At 36.3% G+C, this 24141-nt stretch overlaps 1 non-coding gene across 1 annotated transcript; it reads left to right on the forward strand.

Moving 5' to 3' along the window:
• The first annotated feature begins 9529 nt into the window (after window positions 1–9529).
• On the forward strand, window positions 9530–9634 carry LOC121215074 (small nucleolar RNA R71). Its single transcript, XR_005910807.1, has one exon. It is a non-coding gene; the product is annotated as a small nucleolar RNA R71 (small nucleolar RNA).
• The last annotated feature ends 14507 nt before the right edge of the window (window positions 9635–24141 follow it).

Genomic DNA, 24141 nt, shown 5'->3' on the forward strand with positions numbered 1-24141 from the left:
TCATACATATCATAGAGCAAATCAGTCATACATAACATAAGGCCATAACAGTCATTTCATCTCTTAGGGGTATAACAGTCATTTTACCCTATGGGGGTATTTCGATCATTTTACCTTATGAGGGTATTTCGGTCATATTACCCTATGAGGATATTTCAGTCATTCTACCCTATGGGGGTATTTCAATCATTTTACCCTATGGGGTATTTTGGTCATTCTACCCTATGGGGGTAGTTTGGTCATTCTACCCTAAGAGGGTATTTCGGTCATCTTACCCTATAAGGGTATTTTAGTCATTTTATCCTATAGGGGTATTTTTTTCATTCTACCCTATAGGGTATTTCAGTCATTTTATCCTATAGGGGTATTTCGGTTATTTTATCTTATAAGGGTATTTCGGTAATTTTACCTTATGGGTATTTTGGTCAGTTTACCCTATGAGGGTATTTTGGTCATTTTACCTATTTTGGGGTCTCAGTGCAGATATCAACCTCTCGAAAGGCCCGCAGTCGCCTCGAGCTACTCAGGTAACCTAAATGGTCATAATAGTGTAAATAGGCTGAAGGCCCATTACTTGGCCCAAGTGGGCCCACATGCTCGTGCGGCCCGTTCAGCCCAGATTTTTCCACAGCTATGAGATCTATATCGCCCAGTCCAATATTTGCCACAATTCGTGGATTTCATCCGTGTGGGGCCCACGAGCCCGTTGAGCCCACACGGCCCATTTTGGCCCAACGTGGCCCATTACGGCCTAAGCCCATGAAAATGCTCATGGAGGCCTCTACAGTCAATCGTCCATGTTTCGCGGGTTGGGCTTACGACACGAGCGATCGCAAGCCTGTGTGGTCTCAAACGCCGTATTTTTAGCTTTTTTCCATTTTATGATTGTAATGGTGTGTTTACACACCTGTTTACGAGAAGATGCGCAGACAACCCTCGAACACTTTCGAACCTATGTTCACCCATAACACTCGGTTAACCACATATAAATTGAAATTAAAAAGAATCCTATTCAGTACACATAACTTCTTGATTAACAGTCACTTACCTCGATTGAACAGCCGAATCCCTTAGCACTTCATTCACCGGAACAACGTTGGTCACTAGATCTTGGGGTTATTACCTGCAATCCAGTTGAGACCCCTTAATATCAATTATCTAATAGAATGATTTAAGTCAAAATGAACACCAACTTACCGAAAGTATAAAACCGTAAAATAAGAATGATATACAAAATCAGTAGAGAGCAAGGAGAAAGTCGGCACAAAGAGGGTAGAAAAAGGAGAGCAAAAAGGCAAGAAGGGAAGAGAATGGTTTAGGGGACGAAGAGGTTTCGGTAGAGGGTAAAGAAAGATTGAATGAAAAAGAAGAGAAGATAGATTAGCCACAGTAGAATTACTTGGAAAAAAAGAAAAAGAGACAATTGAGAAAGGCACTACTTGGCCGAAGAGAGGTTGCCAACACCAAAAAGAACGAGATAGAAGAAAAAGCAAAAACCCCTTAATGTAACACCCCGAACCCGAGACCGTCACCGGAGTCGAACACGAGGTGTTAACAGACTTTTAAAAAAAAATTTCCCAGACACTGCCAATCTGCGTACTAGTCGCTTTAAAAATCATATCTTGAGTTCAGAAACTCGGAATCCAGTTCCGTAAATTTTCCCTGAAACTAGACTCATATGCCCATCTAAATATTTTTTTCTAGAATTTTTGGTTGGGCCAATTAGTACAGTTTATTAGTCAAATTATCCCATGTTACAGGGATCGACTACACTGACCTTTGCGCATTACGACTTGGATATCTCCCTGTACAGGGCTTCAATACTGATGCCGTTTGTTTCTATAGAAACTAGAATCAGAGAGGAATCTTTACATATATGGATTGACTCCTAATTGTCTCTGGTTAATTTATAATGAATTTCCAAAGTCGGAACAGGAAATCCAGAAACCGTTCTGGCCCTGTCTCACGAGAACCTGAATATCTCTTAACATACTGTCCGTATGATTGTTTCGTTACTTTCCTATGAAAATAGATTCATCAAGGTTCGTTTACATAGTTTATTCACTATTTAATTCCATTCCTACTATTTTTAGTGATTTTCCAAATCTACATCACTGCTGCTGTCAGCATCTGCCTTTAAGGTAGACTTTACCTATTTCATAGTTTCCATGATTCAACTAGCCCTTTTTGCATAAATAGCACAATTTATGATAGTGATTAACCATTCCCATGGCCAATCCTTGTCAAGCATATCCACACCAAATGATTATAACATTATACTCAAACATATATAAGCCATTTTCGCATGGCTATCCAAAATTATACAAGTCCAAAGGGTCCATGACCCACAACAAACGGGTAGTCCTATACATGCCATTTCGAAGTTCAACCAAAATTGTACCAAAAAGGGGGGGCTTTGATAGTGTGGGCGACTTCGACTTCAAAATCCCGAGTCCGATAGCTGGAGAACCAAAATCTATAAAACAGAGGATCAAAGAAACGGAGTAAGCAATTTATGCTTAGTAAGTTTTGAGCAAGGAATTCCAGCACAACAAAAGTATAGCATTCATGTAGCTAAACGGATAATTTCATATGCACAATTTTTCAATATCATACTTGCTTCACATTACCAACCCTTATGTACATACACAAAAGATCAACTTAGCCAAAGGCCGGTAGCTCGTTTATCAACTGAGCGAATACTTATTTGTAAGGGCTCAACTAAATTCAAGCACATACGGAACATACCTCAATGTTGGGATGTTTCTAGAGTATTTACTGAAATTTTTACAGCAAGATCATTCATTCCCAAATCACGTACCTTTGGAATTTAACCGGATATAGCTACTCATTCAAATGCCTTCGGGACATAGCCCGGTTATAGTAACTCGCACAATTGCCTTCGGGACTTAACCCAGATTTAGTAACTCGCACAAATGCCTTCGGGCTTAGCCCGGAATTAGTATCTCGCACAAATGCCTTCGGATCTTAGTCCGGATATGGTCACTTAGAACAAAGCCTTCGGGACTTAGCCCGGACATCATTCAAATAACCATGCACATTTAACAATAAATCATGGCACATTCGTATTTCATTTTCGTTAGCAAAACTCGAACACAAGACACTTATCATTCTTGCAATTTCGGCTCAATAGCCACACACAAAGAGCATGATTTTGATTTGCATAAAACATGATCTAATCAAATCATAATTTAAGCTCTTTTACTCAAGAACTTACCTCGGGTGTTGTCGAACGATTCCGATAGCTATTCGACCACTTTTTCCTTCCCTTTATCGGATTTAGTTCCCCTTTGCTCTTGAGCTTAATTAAACAAATAAATTGATTTAATCATTTGAGCATCGAAAAGAGGAACACAAGGCACTTAGCCCATATTTATACATTAGACATTAAAGTCACATATGTACGGAATCATGAATCAAACTCAACATTTTAGCTAATTTTTCCCCCTTGGCCGAATTTTCTAAGCCAAGACAAAAGCATCAATATGCTTGCCTCTAACCGAATACATGCAACACCAATCTCCTTCCTATGGCCGAATATGCATGTCTATGTTGGGGCCGATTTCAACACTTAATACATTCTACAAGTATGGTCACTTGTATTGACTAAACACCCTTTTGTTTCAAGTTCAAAACTTGGCTAATACACACATATATACACTAGTAAAGCATCCTCTCCCTTTCCATCAATTTAACACATGCATTACTCATTAATATACAAAAATTATATTCAGCCTTAGCACACAACTTGCTAGCCGATTCTTCTCCATCTAGCAACCAATGCACATATGTGCTCACTCAAAAATGCTAAAAAGAAGATTCAAGAATCATCAATCCACCATCACATGCATCATTAACAAGCTTCATATTTAGCATGCAATGGCATTAACACAAAATCTACCTAGGCCGAATATCATCCCCATGACATAGCAAAGATTTGAACCATGGGCTAATTAGAACTCAAGCTAGCAACTAAAAACATGCATGAATCTCATGGCACAACCTCAAACATACCTTGATCTAGATACAAGTATGGCCAAACCTCCTCCTAATCCTCTTCCAAACCAAACATGAAGCAAGAACTCCTTCCTCCTTCCTTTGAATTTTCGGCCAAATGAAGATGAAAAAGGATGAACAAAATTTTCTCTTTTCTTTTCTTTAACTCACGGCAATGGGGGGGGGGAAACAACCACACATTTTTTTTCATCATATTCCCTTTCATTATTTTATGCCCATGCTCCTTATTTTATTTTTTTCCACCCATGATGCACCAACACAACATGTCTATGACATGTCTTGCCCATCACACTTGGTCTACCATGCTTGTCATGGCCGGCCACTACTAATTAGGGGGGAATTTGACATGCAAGTCCCCCCTTTTTGTTTCATGCACTAATAGGTCCTTATGCTTCGACCTATCACATTTCAAAAATGTCGCACATAAGTCCTATTGACTAAATTCACATGCAATCGACTAAATCGAAGCTTGAAATTTTCACACATTCATAATTACATATTCTAGACAATAAATATCACATTCAAACATTTCGGTGACTCGGTTTAGCGGTCCCGAAACCACTTCCCGACTAGGGTCAATTTTGGGCTGTCACACCTTACCACATCAACCTTCAAACAAAAAGAGTGAAAACTCCTAACAAAACCGAAATGAAAGTATACCAAAAATGAGCAAAATCCCCTCTGGCCGAATTTTCCTGGGTACAAAGTCCAATTTCGGCTCACCTCTCCCCTGACTTCCCTTGATTTTCTCCTAAAATTTCTCCCTTTATCCCTCCTTGAATCCCTCCACCGATTTCTCCTCAACTCTCTCAACAACTCCATTCAAATTCCATTCAAACTCCCCTTAGCTGTGTTTCAGTCCAACTCCACTACCTACACAGCTCAAGCAGCAAAATAAATAATCCATTGCTCAACCCAAGACTTGAACCTCAGACCTCACAATTGCACAACACTCCACCTTGGCACTAGACCACAAGCTCTTTTTGTATCATATTTTAACCACAATAAATTAAGAACTTACTATCTAGATCCAAGGATTTTATTCACTTAAAATAAAAATTTTGCATAAGCCAAGGCTTGAACCCTTGACTTCTTAGACACTTCCAAACACTTCTAAATCACTTAACCACGGAAGCAGTCATTCATTTATGTCACTTCCTTGCACAACTAAATATTTATGTGCAGTCTCCTAACTGTTCCTTTGTTCAAAACCTATTTCTTCTAGGCCCAAAATTTGGGGTGTTACAGTTTCTCCGTATTTTCTATATCATTTGGTACAATTAATTGCTTAATACATATTTTCAATGTAACATATAGAACTTAGTAGTCAAATAAAAAAAAAATTAAAATCACCTACCATTATGCCAAATTCATTTGTAAACACAAGCAACCTATGTACATGCTCCTAACCAATCACTTGTATTTCTATAGGCTCAAACACACAAGAGATATGAAAAATCAAATAAAAATGTAGAAACAAATAGACAAGTTTTCTATGTTACTCCTCACACTTTATTTGACACATTGTCCTTAATGTGTAGCCCCTAAATATAAGGAAAGAAGTTACCCGATTGATCGTTATTATTCCCAATGCTAATGGTGGGTGCTTCCTCTTTTGATTATGTTAAGCTTGAAAACTTTGTGTCTCCTTCGTGTTAGGTTCCTACATAGACAACTTAAAAAAATATACAATAAAAAACTACTATTAGTTCTACTCCTACAAAGTTAAAATTAAAATTATCCATAAATTAATACAAGACTTCAAAAATAAATAAATGTTCAATCTCCTTCTTCAAAATCCATCTCCTCACTTCCGCCATCCTCCTCATCCTCCTCGCCTTCTTGCCCCGCTTCTTCTTGTTCCATATTTGTTAGCCTGAACATGTCAAATGTATAATTAGGGACCCGAATGTTGTTTTGCCTAACAAATTATTGAAAAATTGGTCCCGACTCTTGCTTCCACCAAATCATCCAATCTAACTTTGGATGACTACTCTCACCAACTTCCTGCTGAGCTCGTGCCAACCTTTGTGATGAAGTTGGTGAATCTATCGCTTCTTGCTGTCGCTTGTTCCAATCTTTTATCTGTTTGACTTGCAGCTCAATGTATTGTTGGGATAAGGTTTCCCTGATGACACTTCGGGAAGGTTTTAGCGACTACTCCATGGATGTCATAGGTACACCCACCTTTTTGCAGAAGACCGTCACTAGGTGGGAAAGAAAACTCCTACCTTCTGACCACTAATGCATCTTTTCATGTTTTGGTGGATCCATTTGTCAATACAGACCTGTTTCTTTTGCAAAATAGCATAGAGTAAAACTGCTTTAAAGTTATTAATGTTAGAAACATTTAAAGCAGGTACTATTCATGTACATTTAAATTGAATCCACATATTAGCCTTTGGAAACATAATAGCTTGATGAAAGGACGTGGGAATGTTGGTACCTGAGTGATATTTCCATTCACCCGTTCCTTCAGTTAGAAAATTTATAATGTTATCCATGTCTATGTCTCAAAAATACTCAAAATTAGTTTCCTTAATAAAATCTTTTTCATAGTATTAAACATTATAAAAGTCACAAACAATTCGAGGGTTTACTTGCACCTCTTTTCCTCGCACAAGTATTGATTCCCACATATGACCTTCAGTGCTCCTAGAGTCTTGGTCTCGTAATGATACATAAAATTCTTGAACAACAGGGACCGCATCACTATCTTTAGGAATCGTCCAAAAACATTCCCACCTATTATATCTGACTAAAACCCATATTTCCTTACACAAAATCATGGATGGATCAAATCCCTTCTCTTGAATGAATGTTTTTCCTTGAATTTCATTACAATATTTTTCAACATTTGGATTTGGGAAAATAGAGGGATTTTGAGCCATCGATGGCTTTGTTTCCATAGTTCGCCTAACTTTTCTAGGAGGCAGGATGTTTTAATTCAACAAACTAATGACGTACTAAGCAAAAAAGCTCAATGGAATAGTAAAAATTGAGTTTAGGAACCCTTAACCTCAGATATTTCATTGGATTCCTTGTCATGCTTTTTACCCATCGTTCCATCAAGTGGTTTAGTTCATACCCTTTACAAGTAAAAATGAACGAAGAAATATCTTAAAATAACTCAAAAAGAAAAAGAAAAAGATGAGTTTTTAGGGTTTTAGGGGTTTAAGAGATTTAAGGGATTAAATGGGGTAAAGTGTGTTTACATATGAGTTAAGATGTTTTTTGGTTAAGAAATATGTATTTTGGGTGTTTAAAGTCGGGTAAATGAATTGTTAGTCCACCAGGTTGCTCAAATGGGTCGGGTTAACCTTGTAAAAAATTGCAGCAATGTAGCGACACAAGGGTTTCATGTCGTGACATCCCTGATAGCTTACCGCTATCGTTAGATAGGGGTTCCATGTCACAATAAATCTTTCAGTTTAGAAATTTAGGGAGACTGTCCTCCATGTCGTGACATAGGAGTGTGGTGTCGTGATGTCGAGTTAGTTTATTTAGTTCTTGCATTCTGCGCAAGGTGTCGTGACACGGGGTTGCCATGTTGTGACCAACTTTGTGTCAACCCAACTTTCCATCTTTGAGTATGTATCGATTTTGAATGAAAAACTAAACTCTACGGTTAGTTAATATACAATAATTTACAATAGCTAGGCAATTCAAATATTTTTAAGTTTTACTACCAGATTCATTTGACAGTATAATTTGTTCACCGATGGATGATTCTTCTGTTCTGTTAGTATTAGTCCATCATCTATCGTGCCATTCCACCTTTGTTCGCTTGTCCCTTTCCTTTAAACATGTTTTTTTTCTTTCTGCATGCATAAAAGGAAGCATGTCCCTTGACTCGGGAATGTTAGAGATAAATAATGTTTTACACTGCTCTCCTAACTTCCTCCTACATTCCTTTTCTCTTGATTGATGGTCGCATTTAAATATTTTTGTCTCACTATTGACTTTCATGGTCAATTTGTTCTTTTCTAAATCAATGGTGGACCTTGAAGTGGCCAAAAAGGGTCTTCCTAATAAGATCAATATCTCACGATCTTCTCCGAGATCAAGCACCACAAAATCTTTAAGGATAATGAAACTTTGCACCTTGACTAACACATATTCCAATACCCCTTTCGGATGTATTGAAGACCTATCTACCAACTGTAATGTTATCTAAGTAGTGTTAAATCCCCTAACCTGTGTTTTTCAAAAATTGATAAAGACATCAAATTAATACTAGCTCCTAAATCATATGGAGCTCTATTAAAATGAATATTCCCTATCTCTATGGGAATAGTAAAACTCTCGAGGTCTTTCAATTTTTGAGGTACCTGTCTTGAAATAATCACGCTACAGGAAACATTTAAATTAACTTGTTCTCTTGCCTTAAGTTTCTTACGCCTTGCCATCATCTCTTTTAAATACTTAGCATACTTGGGAACCTTTTCAATTAACTCAATTAAAGGTAGTTAGCATTTAATATTTTAAACATGTTTAGGAAACTTACAAATCCATCCTCATATCGCTTTTGTTTTTCTTCAAGTCTCGAAGGGAATGGGATCTTTGTGGTTTCGACATTTGCAGGTGGTTCTTTTTTTAGTTCCGTTACCGGTATCATTACCTCTTCTAGCTTCTGTTTATCTCTAGCTTTTACAGGTTCCTTTTGAGGGTCATCAATATTCTCTATCATTACCTTCGGAGTAGGGTTTTTTGGGTTACTCAGTACTTTTCCTGATCAAAGTGCTATCGCTTCACGTGCTCCTTACCTTCCCTCCGTGGAATGTCAGCTGTATTGCTAGGAATACCTTAGCCAATTTGTCTTTTGATGTTGCCCATCATGCTCATCAATTGGCTCATTTTATCTTTGAGCTTAGTCAAAGATCTTGTTGAGTTGGTGCACTCAGGGTACACCTGCTTGACATCAATTCTCATTGTGCAACTCTCCCTCAATTCTATCTAGATGTTGACCACATGTATGGTCACTTGGGTTGGTCCTATCTTGGGTTTTTGATAATAAAGAGGTTGATAATTTGTATTTTTTAAGTTGATTTGAATTATGACCTGCTCCTTGGTTCCCTCCCCATCTCAAATTCGAGTGATCTCTCTAGCCGAGATTATATGTATTCGAATAAGGACTTCTACCCCTATTCCTGATGTAATTTACATCATCGATAGGATTGTTGGATAATAGAAGAGCAATTTGTCTCCCACATGCATAGACGGTGTAGAAGAAGATTCGACATGGTTGAGTCTATCCACTAACTATTGATATTTGTCATCCTCTTGGATAGCTTTTACCGTGGTGGGTTTCGAACCATATGTGAATCGTTCACTTGGCCACTGATAGGATTTTAGTGCCATGTTCTCAATGATTTCGTACACATCCTCGTATATTCTGTTCATAAGGGCTCCTCCTGCTACCCTGTCTAATCCAGATTGTCCATTTGTAACCAACACGTTATAAAGTACCCACAGTCACATCCACTCAGGAAATCTGTGGTGCGGGCAATTTTGAACAAACATTTTGAAAAGTTCCCACGCCTTATAGAAACTTTCTCCCCCCATCTGTCTAAACACAACAATCTCTCTTCTTATTTGAACTACTTTACTAATCGGGAAGAACTTCTGTAAAAACTTTCCAACAAGTTCATCCCGTGTCATGATAGAATCTGGTGCTTGTGAGTCTAACCAAGAAAAGGCGTTATCAATCAAAGATAAGGGGAACAACCGAAGATGAATAGCATCATTAGTGACCCCATTATACTTAAAAGTATCGCAGAGTTGGAGAAATAATTTCAAATGTTGATTAGGATCCTCTGTCGTCGTGCCTCTAAACTGTAGATTATTCTGTGTAACACCCCATAACCAGCCTAGACGACAAGGCCAAGCCAGGAGAGTTAGAGCAAATCAAAATCAAAACACATTTTTCAATTTTTAATAACACCCTTTAGAATTTGATAAAGTTTTGACAAAGACAAACGAGTATCCCAAGATTATCTTCCAACTAACTAAAACTACGAAAATATCTAGCATGATTAATAATATCAAATGATATAAACACATAACCGAGCTTCCCATCCGCCAAATCGATCAATTCTGTGATTTGCCTGAAATTCATTCAAAAATAATTGAATTAAAATACCAGAAAGGACCCAACTATTTACGTATTCAATAGATTATTAGTAAAACCAAGATATCCAAGTGCATATGTTGATTTAGAATCAGGAAACAGTTCATTCAATTACAGATCAGAGTCATACAGAAAGATAACAGGTCAAGCTATAATCAGATGTAGAATAGAACAAAACAGATGCAATTACTTAGTACCAGCCGCTACACACCATCTCTGACCAACCCAACACACCAATTGGGGTATTTATTACCCATTTAGCCCTACACACCACTCATTTTCGGTCTGACACCTTTCAGAGATTGCAGTCTAGTTGCCAGATTAGTACACGGATACCAGAGATTTAACCACTGGTTTAGAACAAAAGACGTCCTCCTAAATCAATTCCTATCCAATGCATATGCATACTTCACATATAAGTTAATACGGAGTCCCATACGAATATGTAAATATAACTTATCCTCGAATACAATAGTTCAATCCTAGTAGTATTAGTAGAACACGTAAACACATTGAAAATTAGTATTCAAGTTCTAGATCGTAAAATATCAGTTTAAGCATTTTGATTTAGTTCAAACAGCCTCACAGAGGGCTTGTATTAGGTTCGAGCATTGCTCAGAATATGGAAAATTTTTGTAAACTGGCCTATACATCTATGTGCTTGCCCATGTGTCTCACACAGCCTAACACACGGTCGTATCCTCCGTTCATGTGATCCTTATTTTGTAAACAGTGAGTTACACAGCCTAGCCACACGCCCGTGTGAACCCTGCACTAACATGGCCACACACGGTTTGGACACATGCCCATGTGGCTTTTACTTTGTGGAAAGTGAGTTACACAGCCAACCATATACTGTGTGGCTTACACAGCCTACCATACAGCTTGGCACACAGCCGTGTGGCGTTGATAGCCATGTTTTCGGGCATCTAACATTTGTAAAAACTCAGGATTTTGGTACGCACCTAAATTAGTTTGTGGTAGAATTAGCGTAAAAGACCCTTGAGGCCTAAAATGACCATTCGACAACTCAATAACCAGTTTAATTGACAATAATATACAATTACATGCAGAATACATATGTTGAAAGTTTTGACACAAATCCTTCAATGAGATCAACACTTACTTAAAGATCAACAACAATTACTCAAATTGACATGTTGAGGTTTGCTACTTCTGATATCCCTGCCTAATAAGGAAACCAAACAATTGAATATTAGAGAATTACACAACACACACGAAACACCCAATTCAGAACATACTACGAAGAACAAAAGGAAATACTGCAGAAATAGATGAAATGGCATTGAAACTTACTTAATAACCTTTTGATCACGTAATTAACAGTGTAAAATTTCAACTAGTATTGTATCCACTTGACGAAAGTAATAAAAAAGAACAAAAGAGAAAGAGAAAGAGAAAGAGAAAGAGAGGAAAAAGAAAATAAAAGAGTAGAAGAAGAACCAATGTTAAATCCTAATTAACTACCAATCAGATTCCCATCATGTAGCAAAATTCTTCCCTATTGCATACTCCGGGACTCGAACACAGGTCTAAACTGAATACAGAAGCTTAACCATTGAACTAGTAGGCTCATTCTTGACCCATGTTTGCACTGAATTAAAATTAATTCAAGAGCTCAAGAGTAGAGGTTACTTTAAAATAAAAGAGCAGAACTTCCTAAAAAAACTACTCGAACCCCCTGACCTCAAACAGATACACAAAGTACTTAGCCATAGATGCAGAGATTTAATTACGACGAAATTAAGCAATCAAACATTTAGATTTTTGGGGCGTTGCAATTCTTTCCCCTAAAATGAATTTTGATCTCAAAATTTACCTGACTTAAGCAGATAAGGATATTGTTGACGAATAGACTTTTCGGGTTCCCAGGTGGCCCCCTTGGTGCCATGATTCTGCCACAACTCCTTAACTAGAGGAGTAATTTTCTTTTGCAATACCTTGACATCTCGATCTAAAATCTGGGCAGGCTCCTCCTCGATGGTCAGATCCAGTAGTACCTCAATCTCTTCTATAGGGACGATATGCTACGGATCAGACTGGTATCGTCTCAACATTGAGACGTGGAACTCATCATGGATATGATGAAATTTAGTGGGTAATTCTAACTAATAAGCAACTGGTCTGACACGTTTTAGGATACGATATGATCCAATAAACCTTGGGCTCAACTTGCCATTACATCCAAATCGGAGAACCTTTTTCCATGGAGACACCTTCAAGAACACCTGATCACCTACAGAAAACTCAATATCCTTTCTCTTTAAATCTGCATAAAATTTCTGTCAATCAGAAGTGGCTTTATGATGGTCTCAGATCAACTTGACAGTATTCTCAGTCTTAGAAACTAGCTTAGGACCTAAAATCCAACGTTCACTAAACTCCGTCCAACATAGAGGAGTACGTCACTTACGCCCATACAGAGCCTCGTATGGTGCTATTTGAATACTAGACTGGAAGTTGTTACTGTACGCAAGCTCAACCAACGATAAGTAATCTTCCCAGCTACCTAAAAAATATATTACACAACCCCGAAGCATATCCTCTATGATCTGAATTACTCACTCAGACTGTCCATCAGTCTGAGGGTTACATGTAGTACTTAAATCAAGTCGATTGCCTTATGCCTCATTAAGCTTCTTCCAGAACCAAGACGTAAAATACAGATCTCTATAAGAGATAATTGAGACTGAAATCTCGTGTAGTTTCACGATTTCATAAATATATAGCTTAGTGAGCTTTTGTAGTGAGTAATTTGTTCTAAGAGGAATGAAATGAGCAGATATGGTGAATCGATCAATGATGACCCAAACTGAATCTTTCTTAGTAGGCGTTAAAGGCAACCCATTAAAAAAGTCCATCGTTACACGCTCCCACTTTTATAGAGGAAACTTAACTAGCTAAAGCAGACCAGAAGGCAACTAATGTTCGGCCTTAACCATTTGACATGTCAGACAGTGCGATACAAAGGCAGCCACTTCCCATTTCAGACTAGGCCACCAATAAAGTTCTCAGAGGTCCTAATACATTTTATTTCCACTAGGGTGTATAGCATAAGGGCTACTATGAACCTCCTATAGGATCAATCGCCTCAACTCCTTGTCGTTAGGTACACAAATTTGACCCCTGAAACGCAAAACCTTGTTGTCGTTTCAACTAAATTCAGAAGTTTCACATGAATCGATTTGTTACAAATGTTGAACCGGAGACTCATCAATTAAAATTTCGAATCTGATCGACCCAAGATGGCTTAACTTGCAGTTCAGCTAGCAAACTCCCATCCCCAAAAAAACTCAGACGAGCGAACATCGCCTTTAATTCAGTCATCACTTTACAGCTAAGAGCATCGACTACCACATTAGCCTTACCAAGATGATACTTTATTATACAGTCATAATCCTTAAGTAACTCAACCCACGTATGTTGCCTAAGATTTAACTCCTTTTCAATTAATAGATACTTGAGGCTCTTGTGATCAATGTAAATGATACACCTTTCATCGTATAGGTAATGCCTCTAAATTTTCAAAGCAAACACGATTGCAACTAGCTTGAGATCGTGCGTAGGGTAGTTACCCTCACGTGTCTTAAGCTGTCACGACACGTAAGCTACCACTTTACCGTCTTGCATTAAAACACATTCTAGTCTGACATGTGATGCATCACTGCAAACCACAAACTCCCGGCCCGATTTGGGCTGAACTAGAACAGGAGCTTGCGTCAGAATAGACTTGAGATTTTCAAAGCTAGACTGTTGTTTCTCAAACCACTCAAATGAAGTGTTCTTACAAAACAGCTTCGTTAGAGGTGACGCAATCAGGGAAAATCCTTCGACAAACCTTCAGTAGTAACTTGCTAAACCTAGGAAACTCCGAAGCTCAAGCACATTTTTTGGCTGTTTCCACCGACTTTAGCTTTTATTTTCTTGGGATCGAATCGGATCCCCTCAACACTTAGAACATGTTCTATAAAAGAAACCTCCTGCAACCAAAACTCACATTTCCTAAACTTAGCATACAATTTATTTTCTCAGAGTGTTTAGAGAATAATACGAAGGTGTTCATCATGCTCAGACTTAATCTTGGAATAAATCAATATGTCTTCAATAAAGACTTCCACAAATTGATCCAAATACCGTTGGAACACTTGATTCATTAAATCCATAAAAGCAGTTGGGGCATTCGTCAACCCAAAAGGTATCACCAGGAAAGGAAAAGGTAAGTTTCTAAATGGAATAATGCACATGCTCATGAAAAGGTGAATGAATCAAATGATGTATGTTTATGTAGAAATGGCTTACCTTATGTTTAATTCAAGTAAGTTATGTAATAATGCACTAACTTGTGTATTATTGATGATGATGCTTAGGCTTGTGTCAAGCTTGTGGTTGGATTACATTATGCTTATACTTAATGTTATTTAGATGAAATGGTAAGTTATGTTTCATGTTCTACTAACATACTAAGCATTATGTGCTTACGTAGTTTTCTTTCCTATGTTTTATAGACTTTCAGAAGCTTGATCGGTTTAGAAGCTCGTCAGAGATCTATCACACTATGCAGCATAAATATTAGTAGTTTTTGATGTTTTGGCTAAGGTTATAATGGCATGTATAGGTGGACTTTTAATGATTGTAGACACCCATTTTGTCCGAGCCCAATTGGAGGCTCATTTAAATTTTTGTTCTCTCTTGGGTTGTTCGAAGCTCACTCGATTTTGGTCAAATTGAGACCTTTGTTTTTTTTCCTTTTTAGGGCTTGTCAAGGGCCCTAATTATTATTATCATCACTACTACTATTGTCATCAAATATTATTATTATGATCATCATCTTTTACAAATAAAAAAGATTGAGAAACATTATATATACATGAAATGAAATGAAAAAAGGGGAGGCTTTTCATATTTTTGTTTAAAAAAAGATAAAAAAAGCAACAACAATCATTTTTCTTTTTTTTTCTTTTCTTCTATCTTTTTTTTTGCCATAGGCATGTCATGAGGGATCAGGTTTTGGGCTTCGATGAATCGGACATCACCGGACTCTAGGTTCTCCACCCTTAGGAGCCCCAAAAATCCAATTTTTTTGTTCCCCTTTCCAAAATAAAGGTTTCTTTTAAAAAAAATTCTTGATCCTGGGAAAAGTTTTGATTATATTTAAAAAATGAAGTTTAAATTTTAAAAATAAAAACCTATTTTTTAGTCATTTTAAAGGAAAGTTTAAATTTTAAAACAAAGTTTTGATTTTTTTAACTATTTCAAAATAAAAGCTTTGATTTTTAAGAAAAGTAGTGTTTTTCAAAATACAAATTTAAAATTTTTACCCAAGTTTAGATTTTTAAAATAAAAAAATATTTTTAGTCATTTTAAAGGAAAATTTTAAAATTTTTAAAACAAATTTTTGATCTTTTTCAACTATTTTGAAATAAAGTTTTAGTTTTTAAAAATAATAATGATTTTTTAAGAAAACTTTGATTTTGCAAAAAAAAATTTCCACCCACGTACACGGCAACTCCACCACTGGAGGCCGGAGAGTCGTTGGACTCTCCAGTGGTGGAGCCATGGCCAACATAGAAGGAGTAAAAGAAAGAGAAAGAGTTTTTTTTGTTTTTTGAAAAAATGAGGTTAAAATGAAAAAATGAAAAGTTTTTTTTTTCATTTATAGGTGCAAAAATGGATAATTTATTCTCACCCCCTTACTTTTTAAATTTACAAAAAATACTCCATTTTTTACTAGCATCGCCCTCACTCTCTGGCCTATGTACACCCGTAACCCTTTTATTTATTCAAATATTCGATTTAATCTCAAATTTCAAAATTAAAAGCAAATCAATTGCTACATCAATCCTTTATCTTCCACATTTTTTTTTATCTTTTAGTCCCAGAATCAAATCTTTTAGTCCAAAATCAAGCTGTGTTATTTTGTTTCCATCTTTAATAAATTATTTACACTTATATCTTCCCTTTCATTTGCATTTATACCATATATATTTAATGTTAATTATGCACTTTATTTTAATGTTTTATATTTATTCACGCTTGTATAATTTATATTTATTCACACTTTATTTATTTTCATGTCCATTTATATTTATGTTTTTTTACACATTCCCCTTACATACATTTTAATATTATTTATTTATGTTACTTTGATTCTTTTATTGTATTATGAATAAGGTGTATTATTGTTATTATTTTCATAATCATGTCAATGTCTTATTTATTTCATTTATTTAAGTTTTCTTTTTTATTATTGTCATTTTTGAAAGAGTTTTAACTTTTCATTAACTTTAGCCAATTTAATTAATTTTCCTATTTTATTACTATTCATTTTAAAAGAGTGAACTTTAGGTCATTTTTCCATCCTATAATTGTTGACATGAATTTAGTTAAGTAGGTGTTACATTTTAATGAAACCATAAGGTTTTTACATTCGGATTTAGGTTAGTGTTTAAGATCTTATCTACCATTTATCCTAGAAAAATTATAAATAATATGTAAGATATTTTTTTAAGGTTTTAAAATAATTTTAAACATCGTATAGGATTACAATCTTAAATTAATATGTAAATATTCTTTAGGACTTTATTCAAGATTAAAACTACAGGTTTTTGTAGGTGAATTATAAATCATGAGTAGGTCTTTCTAAATATTTTATTTTAGAAAATTTTTAAGAAAGCTAATAAATATTACTTAAGGTATATTTTAGGATTTTGATGAATTTAAACCTTAGATCAAGAATTTTAAAGTAAGATAAATCATAAACCCAACATAGGATACTTTTGTAAGATCTTGATAGGTTCAACATTATTGATTAAATCTTTTAAAAAAATAATAATAAAAGATCAAATAAGTTGTAGATGGATTTTAATATTTATCTTAATTTATTGGTAATTTCTAGGTTTTTTTTAGAATTCTAAAATAGAATTAATTTTAGGAATTGAAGGTATTTTACTAGAATTATTTAGGTATCCTTTAGGGTTCCCGTTAAAATTAAAAATATCTAATTTAAGTTTCAAATTAGATAAGTTTCGTAAACACATCTTAATTGAGTTACAAGTAAACCAGAGACATTTTCTTTAGAGTTTTTATTTAAGATTTCCATAAGATTTTAGCCTAGATTAAGACATTAATATGCTTAAATAAAAAAAACCTAGCTCCTAAGACCCCGTAGGACTATCCCTGGATTGGCGTTGTGGGGGTGCTATAACCTTCCCCACACGTAATTGTACTCTCAAACCCAAAATTTGGTAATGAGATCGAGTCTAGGCTTTTAGGATTTTTCGTAGTATTAATTCTGGACTTTTAGACAATAGGTGGCTAACCAACCTAGCCCTAATTGGTTAGTGGCGACTCTACGTTAATTTAGGCCCTCTGTGTCTAGCTTTGCTTACTAAGTTCCCGTACCATTTTGTAGACAACATTATGACAGCTTTGCGACTCCACTGGGGACATTAGTGAGTCGACTTACTTAGGTTTGGGAGCTAGATTTTTTAGTATTTATGCATATTAGATTTATTTATTCGTGCATTAATTTGCTTATCTTATTTGTCATTTTAAATTGTTTAATATGTGTTAAATATTGATTTATTTTTTCATTTCATTTGCTTATCTTATTTTGATATGTATGCCAATGTGTTTGTTTATTCTTTTATCGATGAAATTGATTAATGTGTATGTAAACTGTATCGTTGTGGGGCGGCTATAATTGTTATACATGTTGCATCTTGCTTTCAGTCCTACGCTCGCACCCATCTAGTTTAGGAGGAGTAGTCTTAGGCTTTCGCGTGACAATATGTCACCGCATAAGTTTAAGAACTACTCCATGGTTAAGATGGACATAGATGTTCGTGTAGCAAATGCTACCGTGTACGCTATGAAAGTCTTACCACCCAAGGGCCAATCCTTTTTAAAGTGGAACGCATCCCTATGGATGTCATAATTAAGCCTTAAGTTCCCCGTGTATTAGAGTCAGCCGTAAGCCAGCATGTAATGACCATTTTAAATATGAAGCATAGACATGAAAACTGTACTCTACCCCTCGTAATAATACCTTATAGGACCTCATGAGCATTTATTCATATGTTTTATGTTTGAATTTTTTCGCAATGCTTTATGATTTAATTTCACATTTTTTTCATTTTAGTTTATTGTTTTTTTACTAACTTTGTTTTTCTTGTGTCTGTGTCTCTTCATGGCATAATTCATGCATCATTTAAATACCTGAGGCACAATATCGCATCTATATTTAACTTGAACACACTTTGAGAAGATTCAATTGTTTGGCATGAGGTAGAAAATATAGGGATAATAGCGAGAATGTCAGAGGATACTCAGAGTAGAGCAGGTGATTGCCAGATAGCTAGTTTTGACTCAAGCCTACCTCAGATAGTTCTCATGGACTGTAGGAGGAATTGCAAAGATGAGTTAAATATGACAATTATGGGACAAGGCTAAGAAAATGCGCTTCTGGGACAAGTATGGTGGTGTAGCACAACTTCTGTTCATTAAACCTGATGATGACCTATTGAAGGCTATGGTACGTTTTGGGGATCCCACTTATAAGTGTTTTACGTTTAATGAAGTGGATATGGTACTAACTATCGAGGAATATTCTACCCTTCTCCACTATGATTTTAGAGATAAGTTCAGGATATATATTGAAGCGGAACATCGATTTTCGGTGACCCGTAGCCAATTTGATGAGATTACCTATAGATATGGTGAAAGCAAGATTACAAGATAAAAATGGTCATTGCTTTTCCTGGTCTGACATTAGGGATGTTATGGGAAAGGCTAGCGGTGATAGACATTTTTCACTATTTATGTTTGCCTATACGGGTTGATTGTGTTCAAAAAAGCTTTGGGATATATGAGTGTGAAGCTAGTTGATTTTCTGTTTCAGACTAAAAAAGGGGTGAATCCTGTTCCAGCAGTCTTAGCTGAAACCATCATTTCACTCAACTTCATTAGAAGGAAAGGAGACGAGCTTTTATTAGGATGCGCACAGTTGTTGTTCATATGTATAAAAAGCCATTTTAGGTGGTGCCTCCATAAGCGCTCTCATCAGGTGTTTGTTCCTTCGGCTAGGCATATAAAGAAATTTCTAGAAAGTGAGTGGCCCTCAAATCAATTGATTGAGGAGTGGGTTCAGAACCTTAGTACATTGACATACTAAGAAATTGAATGGAGGGCTCTATGGATGATTTGGAGCATAGTACTCATCGGGTGTAGTGGTCATTTGTGGGTTCCCTTAATTGGCATATGGGGCGCCATCAGTTATTCCTTGTTGATGGTTTTGAGCTAATATGGGTATGATCAATGTGTATTTTCTACAGCTGGTTTAAACAGGGTGGAAGCTTCAGTTTAGGTACCGAGATTTTGGAAGAAATTGGAAGAGATGCGAATCAAGTAGAGTAAAACCTTGAGCTTGCAAGCAGGAACCTTTTTCAACCATTCCCCCTTGGAAACGTATATCCAGTGGTGCCTAAAAAGAAGTAAAATCTTTATGTCAGCACAATTCAAGGGAAAAAGGAATGTCCAGATGAAGTAGCCGAGCTAACATAAAAGATACGCGATTTAGAGATCTGTTTTAAGGGGAGAGATGAAGATGTCGGATTGCAATGAGAGTAGAATCAAACATATGTAAAGGAAAAGGAGGAAGAAATCATGAGACAACAACAGCAACACCGGTTAGATATGAAGGGAAGAAATGAAGGACCAAGAATACAATTAGAACGACGTCAAAAATAAAGATTTGACTTGTTCGCTCAGATTTAGGGGTTGGAGGTGGATCCGAGTTTGCGGCCTAATGAACTCCAGAAAGCGCGAGAATAAGAGCGAACTTGGAGGAGGGTGTATAATGAGAAAACTGCTGAAATTGAGGTGCTAGAGGAGGAAATTTGTTGTTTGACTAAAGAATTAAAGACAAAAGAAGAGTAAAACAAAGAGGTCATGAAAGAATATACATAGCTTGCGAAGTGTTTTATCGCGGTGGAATAAATGGCAGTATGCCGAAAAGAGGTGTTTGTTACAATGCACAGGGAAGGTCAGGTTTTCGCTTAGCAAGCCGATGACATATGTGAACAGATTAAAGAACTCAAAAAAGAATCTACCCCTTTTGCGACTAGGAACGAGCCTGCAATGAAACTTTTGGAGGTGGCTTAGGCACATTACCAAAAGTTCACCAGTCTCATGAGGAGGAAGAAAAAGAACGACGAGTAGAGATTTGCCCTATGGCAATAAGATCGATTAGGATTTTCTTTAAGTCTGAATGAAAAATGAAAAAAACTTTGTAAGCTGAACAAGTTTTCAAACCTTATATGAAATCAAATGTTTATAGTCGAGTATATTTATGACAATGTGCTCTAATTTCAATCAATCAATCAATCAATCATTCATTCATTCATCCATTCGTTCACTCATTTGCTCATTTGTTTATTCAGAAAGATTATTTTAAAAAAAATGAAAGAAGAACATTTTTTATGGCAAATCTAAATAATTTTCTAACTTTGGAAATAAATTTCATTTGAAAAAGGATCAAGGATAGCTCACCGGTATAACACCTACTCAAAAGCCAAGAAGATGACGGAAGAAGAATTAGCACGCATGGCCAAACTGGAGGAACATGTGGAAAGGATGATGGAAATGATGACTACAATGGTCAAAGGTAAGGCCAAGGTAGGAGAAGGAAGTGGCACTTTGGACAATCCAATCCCTTTTTACAGTGATACAAGGGTATATCGTGAAGATTTACCGCTTCAAGCGTCAAGTATGACCATTCAAATCCTAAGAGTAAACGAGTTGCCTGCAAGCGAGGATTTGAGAGAAGTGGATAAGGGAAAGTCGATTATGGATGAAGAAGCTCATAAATTCATCCTAATTGAGAAACGTTTGAAAGCTATTGAAGGATTAGACACCTTCGGATTTGTAGAAGTAGAAGGCCTGTGTCTGGTACCCGATGTGGTCATCCCACCAAAAATTCAAAGTTCCTGACTTTGAAAAATTCAAAGTGTAGGGTAGGCTGAATAAAGAAGAAAATTGGTTTAAAGTGTGGCGTTGGGATGGGTAAATAATGGTAGGAAGGGAAACTTGATGATCGGAGTAATAAGTGATAATGATAAAAACTCGCAAGACTTTTCACTTTTTTTTTCTTTCTTCTTTTTTTTAACTCGATTTTTTTGTCACTTCTTTTTTTCCTTTTTTTTTGATTTTTTTGAATTTTTTTTTGAATTTCTTCTCTTTTTTTATATCCAATACAATAGTAAACAAAATACAAGGAAGAGAAAAAAAATTAAATTCCAACTCAAATTTTTTTTGATTTTTTTGACTTTTTTTTACGTTACGAACCTACTCCGAGCTTGATACGAATGTCAGCACTCCTCGTTTTAGTAGCTCTGATACCAAATGATGTGATCCGGCCCAGGTTAATCGAGTCGTTTCACGTAGATGCCCGATCGTCGATGAGGAGTTTCGTACCAAAAGGATGGTTTGTTTGTAATCGGCTAAAAATATGTAGTAAAGTGATGGATATAAGTTCACAAAAGGGGTAAGTAGGATATGGATAGGTTTGACAACAAGGGGATGGAGAAAGATAGCTAATTTGTTTGGCTCGGTTTAAGGATAAAATAATAAAGATAAAATATAAGATATTCGGTGGGGATGGATAAGTGAACTTAAACACCAGAAACGATTCAACACTAAAGAGTGTCACCCCGATTTCTATTTGGTTAAGGTGGATTTGAGGAATTGTAGAAGGGTTGAACGCCACACCAATGCAAGGTGATAAGTTCAAAAGAGAACGATAGACGCCACTAGCACGCTAGATAAGTCAGATCGAGACTCGTACGAAATAGGATAGGAGGAAACCTCTCAATCAAGTTTTCAATAATCAAATTCTGTAACCTTTTACAATAAACAAAATAAACTATTTATAGGCTCTCTAATGCCTATTAAAATTCAGCTACTAATGTGTTCACACAACAATTAAAAATGTTCACACTTCAAGCATTAAATCTCTGTTCATGGATAGTGTAAGTTCATGCATGCTTAACCAATAAGAAAGCTTCCTTGTTCCATGAATGTGCATCTTCAATTCATATCCAACCCCTCTTGGACGAATGCTAGGTGCATGGGTCATGCATCTCTCTTAATTAAAGCTTTAATGATGGGCTGGTTCATGAATGGAAGCATGTACCTTGTAAATTCGTTCTCCCCTTTGTACATGCACATTATACATTCAATGTGATGAATTAAGGTAATATTCCCTCCCTTTGGACGTTCATGAATCCACCCATACATGTATAGGAGCTGATTGGTCAAATTGAGGTGTGAATGGCTTAGATGCTGCCTTGGGAATACGATCGGCCAAGCTTGTGCTTTAAGTTTCTGGACACCTTTTGGCCAAATAGGTGCCTTGGGGAGCCAAATGGATCAGCCACCATTCATTGAAAGAGGCCTTACATGCACCGTCCCATACATTGAACCTATCATGCATGAACCTTGTTTAATTACTCTCCAAATTCAGCTCACCTACAAAAACACATGAACCAAAATTAAATCACATAAAATTCAGCTGAACAAACATTAATATAATTTAGACACACTAATTAAACATAAATTAAATTAGACAAATTTAATAAAGTCTTAACAAGACATATTAAATTCGGCCAAGACACATTTAAAACATGTAATAAGTCAAAACATAATTATAAGCTGTAGTAATTTAAGCTAAATTAATAAATTACTTAATTTATTCAGACATTAAAATAAATGAGTTGAAATAAACTTAAGCCAAGCTCAAATGAGCTAAAGTAAGCTAAATTGAGCTCAAACGAGCTAAAAGCTCATGTGAGCTAAATCGAGCTGGGAAAAACTAAGATTGAGCTTGTTGAGCTGAGATTGAGCTTCATCTTGCACTTGGGGCCCTCGTGTTTAGGCCAATCATGATAGCAACGAGTGGTGCCACAACATGATGCGATTGAGATCACATCAACCAACCTGGCCCTAATTGGTTAGTGGCGACTCTACGCTAATTTAGGCCCTCCGTGTCTGGCTTTGCTTACTAGGTCCCCCGTACCCTTATGGAGGCAACGTTATGACAATGATGTTTAGTTGAATTTTTGGTTGATGATTGGGTTTGTATAAGTTACTTGGTATGATACTTTTGATGCCTTGTTAATATGTGTTTATGTGGATATGATATGTTGCATGTGTGAATGGCTAAAATGGTATGTGTTGAATTAGTTTGAATATGGTCAAGATATTGTATGTTTTGGGAAAGTATTGAGCTAGATGTGTATGATTGAAATATGGTCAAGATATTGTAAACATGTTTAGGTGAGATTTGAATGAATGTATTTGAGGTGCCTTGAATGACATATTGGTTGGTTGATTTAGGACTATTCAATTGGTCATTATATGCATGTTTTGGTAAGGTTTTGATGTCTTGATTATGTGCACAAAAGGCCTGTAGGTGTATGCATGAATGGGTGATGGAAATGGTTTGAATATGGACAAATTTATGTCTACACGGCCTGAGACACAACTGTGTGTCCCTTGTAGGTTCCTTTGTATACATGTCAGTTAGTTACATGGCCTAGCACACGGCCTGGAACACGAGCGTGTGAGGCTATTTTGAGAGTTACACGGCCTCACACACGGGCATGTGACCCTACTTAGAGAGTTACACGAGTGAGGACATGGGCCGAGACACGATCGTGTGTCTTTAGTTCGAAGGTTACACGGCCTGAGGCACGGGTGTGTGTCTCAGCTGTGTGAGGCACACAGCCTGGCTACACGTTTGTGTGACCTCTGTAGTCAAAATTTTCTAACTTTTTCTTAAACTTTTCAAATGTTTCCAATTTGGTCCCTAATTGTTTCTAAGGTGTTTCTAGTGCATCGAGGGCTCGATTAAGGTACGATATATATGTGAATGAATGCATTATAATATATTTTCA

This window comes from Gossypium hirsutum, chromosome D02 (assembly GCF_007990345.1).
Source record: "Gossypium hirsutum isolate 1008001.06 chromosome D02, Gossypium_hirsutum_v2.1, whole genome shotgun sequence".
In the NCBI taxonomy this organism is placed as follows: Eukaryota; Viridiplantae; Streptophyta; class Magnoliopsida; order Malvales; family Malvaceae; genus Gossypium; species Gossypium hirsutum.